Here is a 1,736-nt window from a genome sequence, read left to right on the forward strand (position 1 = left end):
CCGGTCTTACAACTCCAAACCATCTGATTGTGTCACTGGCTTTTCAGATTGCCAATATACTAAATTTAGATTTAGTTGGAGTTTCTTTTTTTGTGGGGTGTATAATTTAAAATGATTGACCTAACTCAAGTCTATTTGGTCGTTTCCAGACAGCCAGCTACCCAGTTACTGAACCACATGTTACATTATATCTTGTTCAGGAGTTTTTGTGTTGTCAGGTTCTTTGAACTCTCTTAAAGATACAGTAAACCCACATCTTCATACCGATGGCTATAAGTGCATGAGGTCTTTTGGATTTTCCACGAGAATGTAACTCAAAAAATTATCCCACGTTTTGATATCTTCCCCATTCAGTAACCTAACTTGGTGAGAGTCCAGTTCAGAATGTTCTGAACTTGGTTCTTCCTTCTGTTTTGCAATCAATAACACATTCTCCCCTAGTATTCCTACCCTGTGAAAATACTTCTCTACTTATTAACACGATACACTCTGTGATCCTTCTTTCTGTCTGCATTACTTATCAACTTGTACAGCTCACAATATACTTTCGATTTGATAAGGTCGAGTAATCCTTGGTTTTAAAGGTTCACCTGCCACTGGAAGTAACACGAACACTTGGTCTCCAATTGCAAAATTGCAGGGTTTTCGTTTTCGTGTCTGCTTCCTGCATGGTATGCTATAAAAGTTTTAAATATTGTGTAGCCACTGCTCTATTTAAGTGTGCCCGAATATTTGATGCATAGCCCTCAAATGTGGTCTCTGAATTATGTCTTCGAGTTGCACCTGACTCAATGTTATTTTTCCTCTCACTTCATGAAGGAAAATGATTTCAAGCGGACAGAATGTGTTCAATTCATTTCATGCATCTCTGTTCACAAAACTACAAATGAAGTTACTTCATCACAATCATCTGATTAGTCTTGAATGTCAGCTCTGAACATGGTGTTTAATGACTGACGCCACCTTTCCAGCCCTCTATGCAACTTTGTATGGGGCACACTGCATTTGAATTGTTTTATTCCTGAGCTGCCCGTAATATCCTTGAGTAATTTTGGTGCAAAGTGTGAACCTTGCTCTCTTTGTGAGTTCAGTTGAGCTGGGATATTGCGTAAAGAAGTGGCGCCTGCAAATCGCGTGGATACATCCACTTATGTTAACACATATTGATTCCCACTTTTTGTTTTACGTAGGCGATCCTAGAAAATCAATTAAGATTCTTGTCAGACGTCCCTCAAATGCAGGAATAGTTATAAAGATGCAAAATTTTCTACTACCCGTGGTTTTCCAATCACTTTACAGGTATGACATGACTGTCAAAATTCAATTACATTCTTGGATGGTCCAAGCCAGTAAAAATGTTTTTATACGTCAGTTTGAATTTTTCTTGCTCCTAAATAACATCGTAGTAATTCACGTGTTACCGCAACACCTCCTTTCTAAAACTCACTGGCAATATAACTTGATGCACTTCAGACCATCTCTATCTGACTGAATAAGTGGTGGCCTCCAATTTGTTATTAAGGTACCACTTTTAAGAATGCACCACACGGAGATGCATCTAGCACTTCAGACCATCTCTATCTGACTGAATAAGTGGTGGCCTCCAATTTGTTATTAAGGTACCACTTTTAAGAATGCACCACACGGAGATGCATCTAGAGTCTTCTTTGATTATACTTTTCGATCAATTCCTTCTGTTTCTCACCTTTCAGCTGTAACTCGGTTAATTTTCCAGA

The sequence above is a fragment of the Chiloscyllium plagiosum genome, unplaced genomic scaffold, assembly GCF_004010195.1.
Source record: "Chiloscyllium plagiosum isolate BGI_BamShark_2017 unplaced genomic scaffold, ASM401019v2 scaf_9448, whole genome shotgun sequence".
In the NCBI taxonomy this organism is placed as follows: Eukaryota; Metazoa; Chordata; class Chondrichthyes; order Orectolobiformes; family Hemiscylliidae; genus Chiloscyllium; species Chiloscyllium plagiosum.